At 47.6% G+C, this 13634-nt stretch overlaps 9 non-coding genes across 9 annotated transcripts; all 9 read left to right on the top strand.

Annotated features, from left to right (window-relative positions):
• Positions 1-1268: 1268 nt before the first annotated feature.
• Positions 1269-1459, top strand: LOC142697315 (U2 spliceosomal RNA). The gene has a single exon (XR_012865121.1). It is a non-coding gene; the product is annotated as a U2 spliceosomal RNA (small nuclear RNA).
• Positions 1460-2747: 1288 nt separating this feature from the next.
• LOC142697316 (U2 spliceosomal RNA) lies at positions 2748-2938 on the top strand. Its single transcript, XR_012865122.1, has one exon. It is a non-coding gene; the product is annotated as a U2 spliceosomal RNA (small nuclear RNA).
• Positions 2939-4226: 1288 nt separating this feature from the next.
• LOC142697317 (U2 spliceosomal RNA) lies at positions 4227-4417 on the top strand. Its single transcript, XR_012865123.1, has one exon. It is a non-coding gene; the product is annotated as a U2 spliceosomal RNA (small nuclear RNA).
• Positions 4418-5706: 1289 nt separating this feature from the next.
• On the top strand, positions 5707-5897 carry LOC142697320 (U2 spliceosomal RNA). The gene has a single exon (XR_012865125.1). It is a non-coding gene; the product is annotated as a U2 spliceosomal RNA (small nuclear RNA).
• Positions 5898-7185: 1288 nt separating this feature from the next.
• LOC142697321 (U2 spliceosomal RNA) lies at positions 7186-7376 on the top strand. Its single transcript, XR_012865126.1, has one exon. It is a non-coding gene; the product is annotated as a U2 spliceosomal RNA (small nuclear RNA).
• A 1280-nt stretch (positions 7377-8656) lies between these two features.
• On the top strand, positions 8657-8847 carry LOC142697322 (U2 spliceosomal RNA). Its single transcript, XR_012865127.1, has one exon. It is a non-coding gene; the product is annotated as a U2 spliceosomal RNA (small nuclear RNA).
• Positions 8848-10139: 1292 nt separating this feature from the next.
• Positions 10140-10330, top strand: LOC142697323 (U2 spliceosomal RNA). Its single transcript, XR_012865128.1, has one exon. It is a non-coding gene; the product is annotated as a U2 spliceosomal RNA (small nuclear RNA).
• A 1296-nt stretch (positions 10331-11626) lies between these two features.
• Positions 11627-11817, top strand: LOC142697324 (U2 spliceosomal RNA). Its single transcript, XR_012865129.1, has one exon. It is a non-coding gene; the product is annotated as a U2 spliceosomal RNA (small nuclear RNA).
• Positions 11818-13129: 1312 nt separating this feature from the next.
• LOC142697410 (U2 spliceosomal RNA) lies at positions 13130-13320 on the top strand. Its single transcript, XR_012865207.1, has one exon. It is a non-coding gene; the product is annotated as a U2 spliceosomal RNA (small nuclear RNA).
• The last annotated feature ends 314 nt before the right edge of the window (positions 13321-13634 follow it).

Consider the following 13634-nt stretch of genomic DNA (forward strand, 5'->3'; position numbering starts at 1 on the left):
AAAAGTGTTTTTTGTCTTTGCTATTGTTTCTGTCTTTCTGAAGGGATCTCCCCTTTTAATCCCATTATTTCAACACCTGTTGGACAATGCATGAGTGATAATGAGCTCATTGATTAAATGCAATTAATGAATAGATTGCCACCTCTTGTTGTGTGTCGTCTGTGTTTCTGTGTTTCCGGCATTTCACATTGGAACACCTCATTCACCTTCCTTGTCTTCTCTCCGCCCTCCCTTTTAGGTAAGTTAAAGAGCTGCACCTGAGCCAGCCACTGATTGATTGATTGATTGATTGATTGATTGATTGATTGATTGATTGATTGATTGATTGATGCAGCACAACAGTCAAATAGTGGAGTGGAGTAGGGGAACAGCAAACAGCCAATAAAGCAGCCCGCCCGCTCGCCTGCCCGCCACAATGGACCTACCTGTGTACACTAGATGGATGTGATGGAATGTACTGTCGTCCCTACATTTCAAGAAGAAGTAAGAATTGCAGTTGCAACAAAGCCTTGCTTGCCTACAAAGAGAGCAGCAATTTGGATTTGTTACTATGTTACCTAGAAGAATAACAAACTGTGCAAGGATGGAGGTTGTAGGAGCAAGGAGAAGTTGTCTGTAAAGTTGGTGGATGCCTATTTTCCATTTTGCAGTCCCTTGTCTCCCTCTTGTGGCCTCCTGGAGGCAACTAGCTGTGCAAAAAAAAGACAGCCTGGCGGCCGGCTGTTGCAGTGTTGCCCTCTCAGGCAACACTGAGTGACTGACTGAGCCTCACCGTCTTATATAAAGTTCAGACGGAACTTTGCACGTGTCATAGTGGAGCCCTCAGGATTCCAGAGCCAGCTTTCTGACATCATAATGGGGCCTCAGAGATAAAAGCCTGGGCCCAGGCAGTGTTGGTCAGTGCTGCTCAGCAGGCAGCACTGGACTGGACTGGATTACAGCTGATACAAGGTGTGAAGGAACAAGGGGTGGCTGTGGGCATGCACTTGCTGCCGCTGCCAGTGTTTATCTGCATGGCAGCAGGGCATTTGGGCGTTGCCAGGAAGGCGTTTTTATGTAGATTCCTCCTCTTTCAGCACTGCATTGTGGTGCAAGCAAAAGAAGCAAATCCTGTCTGGCTTCCTCTCCGGCCTTTATTCACCTCCCGTGTAGCTGTGAGTGTGTGAGCCTGCAGGGCCCCATGGAATTGCCTAGAAGTAGGCTGAATCGCTGCAAGGGCTGAACAGCAGTATCGGGCAGGCTCGGGCAACGCGCGGCCCGTTCGGGTTATCGCTTCTCGGCCTTTTGGCTAAGATCAAGTGTAGTATCTGTTCTTATCAGTTTAATATCTGATACGTCCCCTATCTGGGGACCATATATTAAATGGATTTTTAGAACAGGGAGATGGAAATAGAGCTTGCTCTGTCCACTCCACGCATTGACCTGGTATTGCAGTATTTCCAGGACCGGTGCACCCTTTCCTTATGTGTTGACTAAAAGCAGATTCCAAAAGTGTTTTTTGTCTTTGCTATTGTTTCTGTCTTTCTGAAGGGATCTCCCCTTTTAATCCCATTATTTCAACACCTGTTGGACAATGCATGAGTGATAATGAGCTCATTGATTAAATGCAATTAATGAATAGATTGCCACCTCTTGTTGTGTGTCGTCTGTGTTTCTGTGTTTCCGGCATTTCACATTGGAACACCTCATTCACCTTCCTTGTCTTCTCTCCGCCCTCCCTTTTAGGTAAGTTAAAGAGCTGCACCTGAGCCAGCCACTGATTGATTGATTGATTGATTGATTGATTGATTGATTGATTGATTGATTGATGCAGCACAACAGTCAAATAGTGGAGTGGAGTAGGGGAACAGCAAACAGCCAATAAAGCAGCCCGCCCGCTCGCCTGCCCGCCACAATGGACCTACCTGTGTACACTAGATGGATGTGATGGAATGTACTGTCGTCCCTACATTTCAAGAAGAAGTAAGAATTGCAGTTGCAACAAAGCCTTGCTTGCCTACAAAGAGAGCAGCAATTTGGATTTGTTACTATGTTACCTAGAAGAATAACAAACTGTGCAAGGATGGAGGTTGTAGGAGCAAGGAGAAGTTGTCTGTAAAGTTGGTGGATGCCTATTTTCCATTTTGCAGTCCCTTGTCTCCCTCTTGTGGCCTCCTGGAGGCAACTAGCTGTGCAAAAAAAAGACAGCCTGGCGGCCGGCTGTTGCAGTGTTGCCCTCTCAGGCAACACTGAGTGACTGACTGAGCCTCACCGTCTTATATAAAGTTCAGACGGAACTTTGCACGTGTCATAGTGGAGCCCTCAGGATTCCAGAGCCAGCTTTCTGACATCATAATGGGGCCTCAGAGATAAAAGCCTGGGCCCAGGCAGTGTTGGTCAGTGCTGCTCAGCAGGCAGCACTGGACTGGACTGGATTACAGCTGATACAAGGTGTGAAGGAACAAGGGGTGGCTGTGGGCATGCACTTGCTGCCGCTGCCAGTGTATATCTGCATGGCAGCAGGGCATTTGGGCGTTGCCAGGAAGGCGTTTTTATGTAGATTCCTCCTCTTTCAGCACTGCATTGTGGTGCAAGCAAAAGAAGCAAATCCTGTCTGGCTTCCTCTCCGGCCTTTATTCACCTCCCGTGTAGCTGTGAGTGTGTGAGCCTGCAGGGCCCCATGGAATTGCCTAGAAGTAGGCTGAATCGCTGCAAGGGCTGAACAGCAGTATCGGGCAGGCTCGGGCAACGTGCGGCCCGTTCGGGTTATCGCTTCTCGGCCTTTTGGCTAAGATCAAGTGTAGTATCTGTTCTTATCAGTTTAATATCTGATACGTCCCCTATCTGGGGACCATATATTAAATGGATTTTTAGAACAGGGAGATGGAAATAGAGCTTGCTCTGTCCACTCCACGCATTGACCTGGTATTGCAGTATTTCCAGGACCGGTGCACCCTTTCCTTATGTGTTGACTAAAAGCAGATTCCAAAAGTGTTTTTTGTCTTTGCTATTGTTTCTGTCTTTCTGAAGGGATCTCCCCTTTTAATCCCATTATTTCAACACCTGTTGGACAATGCATGAGTGATAATGAGCTCATTGATTAAATGCAATTAATGAATAGATTGCCACCTCTTGTTGTGTGTCGTCTGTGTTTCTGTGTTTCCGGCATTTCACATTGGAACACCTCATTCACCTTCCTTGTCTTCTCTCCGCCCTCCCTTTTAGGTAAGTTAAAGAGCTGCACCTGAGCCAGCCACTGATTGATTGATTGATTGATTGATTGATTGATTGATTGATTGATTGATTGATGCAGCACAACAGTCAAATAGTGGAGTGGAGTAGGGGAACAGCAAACAGCCAATAAAGCAGCCCGCCCGCTCGCCTGCCCGCCACAATGGACCTACCTGTGTACACTAGATGGATGTGATGGAATGTACTGTCGTCCCTACATTTCAAGAAGAAGTAAGAATTGCAGTTGCAACAAAGCCTTGCTTGCCTACAAAGAGAGCAGCAATTTGGATTTGTTACTATGTTACCTAGAAGAATAACAAACTGTGCAAAGATGGAGGTTGTAGGAGCAAGGAGAAGTTGTCTGTAAAGTTGGTGGATGCCTATTTTCCATTTTGCAGTCCCTTGTCTCCCTCTTGTGGCCTCCTGGAGGCAACTAGCTGTGCAAAAAAAAGACAGCCTGGCGGCCGGCTGTTGCAGTGTTGCCCTCTCAGGCAACACTGAGTGACTGACTGAGCCTCACCGTCTTATATAAAGTTCAGACGGAACTTTGCACGTGTCATAGTGGAGCCCTCAGGATTCCAGAGCCAGCTTTCTGACATCATAATGGGGCCTCAGAGATAAAAGCCTGGACCCAGGCAGTATTGGTCAGTGCTGCTCAGCAGGCAGCACTGGACTGGACTGGATTACAGCTGATACAAGGTGTGAAGGAACAAGGGGTGGCTGTGGGCATGCACTTGCTGCCGCTGCCAGTGTTTATCTGCATGGCAGCAGGGCATTTGGGCGTTGCCAGGAAGGCGTTTTTATGTCGATTCCTCCTCTTTCAGCACTGCATTGTGGTGCAAGCAAAAGAAGCAAATCCTGTCTGGCTTCCTCTCCGGCCTTTATTCACCTCCCGTGTAGCTGTGAGTGTGTGAGCCTGCAGGGCCCCATGGAATTGCCTAGAAGTAGGCTGAATCGCTGCAAGGGCTGAACAGCAGTATCGGGCAGGCTCGGGCAACGCGCGGCCCGTTCGGGTTATCGCTTCTCGGCCTTTTGGCTAAGATCAAGTGTAGTATCTGTTCTTATCAGTTTAATATCTGATACGTCCCCTATCTGGGGACCATATATTAAATGGATTTTTAGAACAGGGAGATGGAAATAGAGCTTGCTCTGTCCACTCCACGCATTGACCTGGTATTGCAGTATTTCCAGGACCGGTGCACCCTTTCCTTATGTGTTGACTAAAAGCAGATTCCAAAAGTGTTTTTTGTCTTTGCTATTGTTTCTGTCTTTCTGAAGGGATCTCCCCTTTTAATCCCATTATTTCAACACCTGTTGGACAATGCATGAGTGATAATGAGCTCATTGATTAAATGCAATTAATGAATAGATTGCCACCTCTTGTTGTGTGTCGTCTGTGTTTCTGTGTTTCCGGCATTTCACATTGGAACACCTCATTCACCTTCCTTGTCTTCTCTCCGCCCTCCCTTTTAGGTAAGTTAAAGAGCTGCACCTGAGCCAGCCACTTGATTGATTGATTGATTGATTGATTGATTGATTGATTGATTGATTGATTGATGCAGCACAACAGTCAAATAGTGGAGTGGAGTAGGGGAACAGCAAACAGCCAATAAAGCAGCCCGCCCGCTCGCCTGCCCGCCACAATGGACCTACCTGTGTACACTAGATGGATGTGATGGAATGTACTGTCGTCCCTACATTTCAAGAAGAAGTAAGAATTGCAGTTGCAACAAAGCCTTGCTTGCCTACAAAGAGAGCAGCAATTTGGATTTGTTACTATGTTACCTAGAAGAATAACAAACTGTGCAAGGATGGAGGTTGTAGGAGCAAGGAGAAGTTGTCTGTAAAGTTGGTGGATGCCTATTTTCCATTTTGCAGTCCCTTGTCTCCCTCTTGTGGCCTCCTGGAGGCAACTAGCTGTGCAAAAAAAAGACAGCCTGGCGGCCGGCTGTTGCAGTGTTGCCCTCTCAGGCAACACTGAGTGACTGACTGAGCCTCACCGTCTTATATAAAGTTCAGACGGAACTTTGCACGTGTCATAGTGGAGCCCTCAGGATTCCAGAGCCAGCTTTCTGACATCATAATGGGGCCTCAGAGATAAAAGCCTGGGCCCAGGCAGTGTTGGTCAGTGCTGCTCAGCAGGCAGCACTGGACTGGACTGGATTACAGCTGATACAAGGTGTGAAGGAACAAGGGGTGGCTGTGGGCATGCACTTGCTGCCGCTGCCAGTGTTTATCTGCATGGCAGCAGGGCATTTGGGCGTTGCCAGGAAGGCGTTTTTATGTCGATTCCTCCTCTTTCAGCACTGCATTGTGGTGCAAGCAAAAGAAGCAAATCCTGTCTGGCTTCCTCTCCGGCCTTTATTCACCTCCCGTGTAGCTGTGAGTGTGTGAGCCTGCAGGGCCCCATGGAATTGCCTAGAAGTAGGCTGAATCGCTGCAAGGGCTGAACAGCAGTATCGGGCAGGCTCGGGCAACGCGCGGCCCGTTCGGGTTATCGCTTCTCGGCCTTTTGGCTAAGATCAAGTGTAGTATCTGTTCTTATCAGTTTAATATCTGATACGTCCCCTATCTGGGGACCATATATTAAATGGATTTTTAGAACAGGGAGATGGAAATAGAGCTTGCTCTGTCCACTCCACGCATTGACCTGGTATTGCAGTATTTCCAGGACCGGTGCACCCTTTCCTTATGTGTTGACTAAAAGCAGATTCCAAAAGTGTTTTTTGTCTTTGCTATTGTTTCTGTCTTTCTGAAGGGATCTCCCCTTTTAATCCCATTATTTCAACACCTGTTGGACAATGCATGAGTGATAATGAGCTCATTGATTAAATGCAATTAATGAATAGATTGCCACCTCTTGTTGTGTGTCGTCTGTGTTTCTGTGTTTCCGGCATTTCACATTGGAACACCTCATTCACCTTCCTTGTCTTCTCTCCGCCCTCCCTTTTAGGTAAGTTAAAGAGCTGCACCTGAGCCAGCCACTGATTGATTGATTGATTGATTGATTGATTGATTGATTGATTGATTGATTGATGCAGCACAACAGTCAAATAGTGGAGTGGAGTAGGGGAACAGCAAACAGCCAATAAAGCAGCCCGCCCGCTCGCCTGCCCGCCACAATGGACCTACCTGTGTACACTAGATGGATGTGATGGAATGTACTGTCGTCCCTACATTTCAAGAAGAAGTAAGAATTGCAGTTGCAACAAAGCCTTGCTTGCCTACAAAGAGAGCAGCAATTTGGATTTGTTACTATGTTACCTAGAAGAATAACAAACTGTGCAAGGATGGAGGTTGTAGGAGCAAGGAGAAGTTGTCTGTAAAGTTGGTGGATGCCTATTTTCCATTTTGCAGTCCCTTGTCTCCCTCTTGTGGCCTCCTGGAGGCAACTAGCTGTGCAAAAAAAAGACAGCCTGGCGGCCGGCTGTTGCAGTGTTGCCCTCTCAGGCAACACTGAGTGACTGACTGAGCCTCACCGTCTTATATAAAGTTCAGACGGAACTTTGCACGTGTCATAGTGGAGCCCTCAGGATTCCAGAGCCAGCTTTCTGACATCATAATGGGGCCTCAGAGATAAAAGCCTGGGCCCAGGCAGTGTTGGTCAGTGCTGCTCAGCAGGCAGCACTGGACTGGACTGGATTACAGCTGATACAAGGTGTGAAGGAACAAGGGGTGGCTGTGGGCATGCACTTGCTGCCGCTGCCAGTGTTTATCTGCATGGCAGCAGGGCATTTGGGCGTTGCCAGGAAGGCGTTTTTATGTAGATTCCTCCTCTTTCAGCACTGCATTGTGGTGCAAGCAAAAGAAGCAAATCCTGTCTGGCTTCCTCTCCGGCCTTTATTCACCTCCCGTGTAGCTGTGAGTGTGTGAGCCTGCAGGGCCCCATGGAATTGCCTAGAAGTAGGCTGAATCGCTGCAAGGGCTGAACAGCAGTATCGGGCAGGCTCGGGCAACGCGCGGCCCGTTCGGGTTATCGCTTCTCGGCCTTTTGGCTAAGATCAAGTGTAGTATCTGTTCTTATCAGTTTAATATCTGATACGTCCCCTATCTGGGGACCATATATTAAATGGATTTTTAGAACAGGGAGATGGAAATAGAGCTTGCTCTGTCCACTCCACGCATTGACCTGGTATTGCAGTATTTCCAGGACCGGTGCACCCTTTCCTTATGTGTTGACTAAAAGCAGATTCCAAAAGTGTTTTTTGTCTTTGCTATTGTTTCTGTCTTTCTGAAGGGATCTCCCCTTTTAATCCCATTATTTCAACACCTGTTGGACAATGCATGAGTGATAATGAGCTCATTGATTAAATGCAATTAATGAATAGATTGCCACCTCTTGTTGTGTGTCGTCTGTGTTTCTGTGTTTCCGGCATTTCACATTGGAACACCTCATTCACCTTCCTTGTCTTCTCTCCGCCCTCCCTTTTAGGTAAGTTAAAGAGCTGCACCTGAGCCAGCCACTGATTGATTGATTGATTGATTGATTGATTGATTGATTGATTGATGCAGCACAACAGTCAAATAGTGGAGTGGAGTAGGGGAACAGCAAACAGCCAATAAAGCAGCCCGCCCGCTCGCCTGCCCGCCACAATGGACCTACCTGTGTACACTAGATGGATGTGATGGAATGTACTGTTGTCCCTACATTTCAAGAAGAAGTAAGAATTGCAGTTGCAACAAAGCCTTGCTTGCCTACAAAGAGAGCAGCAATTTGGATTTGTTACTATGTTACCTAGAAGAATAACAAACTGTGCAAGGATGGAGGTTGTAGGAGCAAGGAGAAGTTGTCTGTAAAGTTGGTGGATGCCTATTTTCCATTTTGCAGTCCCTTGTCTCCCTCTTGTGGCCTCCTGGAGGCAACTAGCTGTGCAAAAAAAAGACAGCCTGGCGGCCGGCTGTTGCAGTGTTGCCCTCTCAGGCAACACTGAGTGACTGACTGAGCCTCACCGTCTTATATAAAGTTCAGACGGAACTTTGCACGTGTCATAGTGGAGCCCTCAGGATTCCAGAGCCAGCTTTCTGACATCATAATGGGGCCTCAGAGATAAAAGCCTGGGCCCAGGCAGTGCTGGTCAGTGCTGCTCAGCAGGCAGCACTGGACTGGACTGGATTACAGCTGATACAAGGTGTGAAGGAACAAGGGGTGGCTGTGGGCATGCACTTGCTGCCGCTGCCAGTGTTTATCTGCATGGCAGCAGGGCATTTGGGCGTTGCCAGGAAGGCGTTTTTATGTAGATTCCTCCTCTTTCAGCACTGCATTGTGGTGCAAGCAAAAGAAGCAAATCCTGTCTGGCTTCCTCTCCGGCCTTTATTCACCTCCCGTGTAGCTGTGAGTGTGTGAGCCTGCAGGGCCCCATGGAATTGCCTAGAAGTAGGCTGAATCGCTGCAAGGGCTGAACAGCAGTATCGGGCAGGCTCGGGCAACGCGCGGCCCGTTCGGGTTATCGCTTCTCGGCCTTTTGGCTAAGATCAAGTGTAGTATCTGTTCTTATCAGTTTAATATCTGATACGTCCCCTATCTGGGGACCATATATTAAATGGATTTTTAGAACAGGGAGATGGAAATAGAGCTTGCTCTGTCCACTCCACGCATTGACCTGGTATTGCAGTATTTCCAGGACCGGTGCACCCTTTCCTTATGTGTTGACTAAAAGCAGATTCCAAAAGTGTTTTTTGTCTTTGCTATTGTTTCTGTCTTTCTGAAGGGATCTCCCCTTTTAATCCCATTATTTCAACACCTGTTGGACAATGCATGAGTGATAATGAGCTCATTGATTAAATGCAATTAATGAATAGATTGCCACCTCTTGTTGTGTGTCGTCTGTGTTTCTGTGTTTCCGGCATTTCACATTGGAACACCTCATTCACCTTCCTTGTCTTCTCTCCGCCCTCCCTTTTAGGTAAGTTAAAGAGCTGCACCTGAGCCAGCCACTGATTGATTGATTGATTGATTGATTGATTGATTGATTGATTGATTGATTGATTGATGCAGCACAACAGTCAAATAGTGGAGTGGAGTAGGGGAACAGCAAACAGCCAATAAAGCAGCCCGCCCGCTCGCCTGCCCGCCACAATGGACCTACCTGTGTACACTAGATGGATGTGATGGAATGTACTGTCGTCCCTACATTTCAAGAAGAAGTAAGAATTGCAGTTGCAACAAAGCCTTGCTTGCCTACAAAGAGAGCAGCAATTTGGATTTGTTACTATGTTACCTAGAAGAATAACAAACTGTGCAAGGATGGAGGTTGTAGGAGCAAGGAGAAGTTGTCTGTAAAGTTGGTGGATGCCTATTTTCCATTTTGCAGTCCCTTGTCTCCCTCTTGTGGCCTCCTGGAGGCAACTAGCTGTGCAAAAAAAAGACAGCCTGGCGGCCGGCTGTTGCAGTGTTGCCCTCTCAGGCAACACTGAGTGACTGACTGAGCCTCACCGTCTTATATAAAGTTCAGACGGAACTTTGCACGTGTCATAGTGGAGCCCTCAGGATTCCAGAGCCAGCTTTCTGACATCATAATGGGGCCTCAGAGATAAAAGCCTGGGCCCAGGCAGTGTTGGTCAGTGCTGCTCAGCAGGCAGCACTGGACTGGACTGGATTACAGCTGATACAAGGTGTGAAGGAACAAGGGGTGGCTGTGGGCATGCACTTGCTGCCGCTGCCAGTGTTTATCTGCATGGCAGCAGGGCATTTGGGCGTTGCCAGGAAGGCGTTTTTATGTAGATTCCTCCTCTTTCAGCACTGCATTGTGGTGCAAGCAAAAGAAGCAAATCCTGTCTGGCTTCCTCTCCGGCCTTTATTCACCTCCCGTGTAGCTGTGAGTGTGTGAGCCTGCAGGGCCCCATGGAATTGCCTAGAAGTAGGCTGAATCGCTGCAAGGGCTGAACAGCAGTATCGGGCAGGCTCGGGCAACGCGCGGCCCGTTCGGGTTATCGCTTCTCGGCCTTTTGGCTAAGATCAAGTGTAGTATCTGTTCTTATCAGTTTAATATCTGATACGTCCCCTATCTGGGGACCATATATTAAATGGATTTTTAGAACAGGGAGATGGAAATAGAGCTTGCTCTGTCCACTCCACGCATTGACCTGGTATTGCAGTATTTCCAGGACCGGTGCACCCTTTCCTTATGTGTTGACTAAAAGCAGATTCCAAAAGTGTTTTTTGTCTTTGCTATTGTTTCTGTCTTTCTGAAGGGATCTCCCCTTTTAATCCCATTATTTCAACACCTGTTGGACAATGCATGAGTGATAATGAGCTCATTGATTAAATGCAATTAATGAATAGATTGCCACCTCTTGTTGTGTGTCGTCTGTGTTTCTGTGTTTCCGGCATTTCACATTGGAACACCTCATTCACCTTCCTTGTCTTCTCTCCGCCCTCCCTTTTAGGTAAGTTAAAGAGCTGCACCTGAGCCAGCCACTGATTGATTGATTGATTGATTGATTGATTGATTGATTGTTTGATTGATTGATTGATTGATGCAGCACAACAGTCAAATAGTGGAGTGGAGTAGGGGAACAGCAAACAGCCAATAAAGCAGCCCGCCCGCTCGCCTGCCCGCCACAATGGACCTACCTGTGTACACTAGATGGATGTGATGGAATGTACTGTCGTCCCTACATTTCAAGAAGAAGTAAGAATTGCAGTTGCAACAAAGCCTTGCTTGCCTACAAAGAGAGCAGCAATTTGGATTTGTTACTATGTTACCTAGAAGAATAACAAACTGTGCAAGGATGGAGGTTGTAGGAGCAAGGAGAAGTTGTCTGTAAAGTTGGTGGATGCCTATTTTCCATTTTGCAGTCCCTTGTCTCCCTCTTGTGGCCTCCTGGAGGCAACTAGCTGTGCAAAAAAAAGACAGCCTGGCGGCCGGCTGTTGCAGTGTTGCCCTCTCAGGCAACACTGAGTGACTGACTGAGCCTCACCGTCTTATATAAAGTTCAGACGGAACTTTGCACGTGTCATAGTGGAGCCCTCAGGATTCCAGAGCCAGCTTTCTGACATCATAATGGGGCCTCAGAGATAAAAGCCTGGGCCCAGGCAGTGTTGGTCAGTGCTGCTCAGCAGGCAGCACTGGACTGGACTGGATTACAGCTGATACAAGGTGTGAAGGAACAAGGGGTGGCTGTGGGCATGCACTTGCTGCCGCTGCCAGTGTTTATCTGCATGGCAGCAGGGCATTTGGGCGTTGCCAGGAAGGCATTTTTATGTAGATTCCTCCTCTTTCAGCACTGCATTGTGGTGCAAGCAAAAGAAGCAAATCCTGTCTGGCTTCCTCTCCGGCCTTTATTCACCTCCCGTGTAGCTGTGAGTGTGTGAGCCTGCAGGGCCCCATGGAATTGCCTAGAAGTAGGCTGAATCGCTGCAAGGGCTGAACAGCAGTATCGGGCAGGCTCGGGCAACGCGCGGCCCGTTCGGGTTATCGCTTCTCGGCCTTTTGGCTAAGATCAAGTGTAGTATCTGTTCTTATCAGTTTAATATCTGATACGTCCCCTATCTGGGGACCATATATTAAATGGATTTTTAGAACAGGGAGATGGAAATAGAGCTTGCTCTGTCCACTCCACGCATTGACCTGGTATTGCAGTATTTCCAGGACCGGTGCACCCTTTCCTTATGTGTTGACTAAAAGCAGATTCCAAAAGTGTTTTTTGTCTTTGCTATTGTTTCTGTCTTTCTGAAGGGATCTCCCCTTTTAATCCCATTATTTCAACACCTGTTGGACAATGCATGAGTGATAATGAGCTCATTGATTAAATGCAATTAATGAATAGATTGCCACCTCTTGTTGTGTGTCGTCTGTGTTTCTGTGTTTCCGGCATTTCACATTGGAACACCTCATTCACCTTCCTTGTCTTCTCTCCGCCCTCCCTTTTAGGTAAGTTAAAGAGCTGCACCTGAGCCAGCCACTGATTGATTGATTGATTGATTGATTGATTGATTGATTGATTGATTGATTGATTGATTGATTGATTGATTGATTGATGCAGCACAACAGTCAAATAGTGGAGTGGAGTAGGGGAACAGCAAACAGCCAATAAAGCAGCCCGCCCGCTCGCCTGCCCGCCACAATGGACCTACCTGTGTACACTAGATGGATGTGATGGAATGTACTGTCGTCCCTACATTTCAAGAAGAAGTAAGAATTGCAGTTGCAACAAAGCCTTGCTTGCCTACAAAGAGAGCAGCAATTTGGATTTGTTACTATGTTACCTAGAAGAATAACAAACTGTGCAAGGATGGAGGTTGTAGGAGCAAGGAGAAGTTGTCTGTAAAGTTGGTGGATGCCTATTTTCCATTTTGCAGTCCCTTGTCTCCCTCTTGTGGCCTCCTGGAGGCAACTAGCTGTGCAAAAAAAAGACAGCCTGGCGGCCGGCTGTTGCAGTGTTGCCCTCTCAGGCAACACTGAGTGACTGACTGAGCCTCACCGTCTTATATAAAGTTCAGACGGAACTTTGCACGTGTCATAGTGGAGCCCTCAGGATTCCAGAGCCAGCTTTCTGACATCATAATGGGGCCTCAGAGATAAAAGCCTGGGCCCAGGCAGTGTTGGTCAGTGCTGCTCAGCAGGCAGCACTGGACTGGACTGGATTACAGCTGATACAAGGTGTGAAGGAACAAGGGGTGGCTGTGGGCATGCACTTGCTGCCGCTGCCAGTGTTTATCTGCATGGCAGCAGGGCATTTGGGCGTTGCCAGGAAGGCGTTTTTATGTAGATTCCTCCTCTTTCAGCACTGCATTGTGGTGCAAGCAAAAGAAGCAAATCCTGTCTGGCTTCCTCTCCGGCCTTTATTCACCTCCCGTGTAGCTGTGAGTGTGTGAGCCTGCAGGGCCCCATGGAATTGCCTAGAAGTAGGCTGAATCGCTGCAAGGGCTGAACAGCAGTATCGGGCAGGCTCGGGCAACGCGCGGCCCGTTCGGGTTATCGCTTCTCGGCCTTTTGGCTAAGATCAAGTGTAGTATCTGTTCTTATCAGTTTAATATCTGATACGTCCCCTATCTGGGGACCATATATTAAATTGATTTTTAGAACAGGGAGATGGAAATAGAGCTTGCTCTGTCCACTCCACGCATTGACCTGGTATTGCAGTATTTCCAGGACCGGTGCACCCTTTCCTTATGTGTTGACTAAAAGCAGATTCCAAAAGTGTTTTTTGTCTTTGCTATTGTTTCTGTCTTTCTGAAGGGATCTCCCCTTTTAATCCCATTATTTCAACACCTGTTGGACAATGCATGAGTGATAATGAGCTCATTGATTAAATGCAATTAATGAATAGATTGCCACCTCTTGTTGTGTGTCGTCTGTGTTTCTGTGTTTCCGGCATTTCACATTGGAACACCTCATTCACCTTCCTTGTCTTCTCTCCGCCCTCCCTTTTAGGTAAGTTAAAGAGCTGCACCTGAGCCAGCCACTGATTGATTGATTGAT

This window comes from Rhinoderma darwinii, assembly GCF_050947455.1.
Source record: "Rhinoderma darwinii isolate aRhiDar2 chromosome 5 unlocalized genomic scaffold, aRhiDar2.hap1 SUPER_5_unloc_8, whole genome shotgun sequence".
In the NCBI taxonomy this organism is placed as follows: domain Eukaryota; kingdom Metazoa; phylum Chordata; class Amphibia; order Anura; family Rhinodermatidae; genus Rhinoderma; species Rhinoderma darwinii.